Genomic DNA, 289 nt, shown 5'->3' on the forward strand with positions numbered 1-289 from the left:
ATTAACATTCGGGTACACACAGAGAACAAAAGGACACGTTCACAGCCCGGGAGGAAGACATTGGACACTAATGATTAAACCCACATCTCTGCGGTTTGAACTTACGGGTGTGGATCGTGCCACTGGCGGGGGGGGGGGGGGGGAGTGGGTGGGGGGGGGGCGATTGCAAAGAAGAAAGAGAAGGAGAAAGAGGAGAAGAAAGTGAAGGAGAGTAGATAGAAGAAGAAAGAGTAGAAGAAAGGGGAGGAGAGTAGATAGAAGAAGAAAGAGGAGAAGAAAGGGAAGGAGA

The sequence above is a fragment of the Penaeus japonicus genome, unplaced genomic scaffold (assembly GCF_977035675.1).
Source record: "Penaeus japonicus unplaced genomic scaffold, GWHDUDI00000001_assembly GWHDUDI00000027, whole genome shotgun sequence".
Lineage (NCBI taxonomy): Eukaryota > Metazoa > Arthropoda > Malacostraca > Decapoda > Penaeidae > Penaeus > Penaeus japonicus.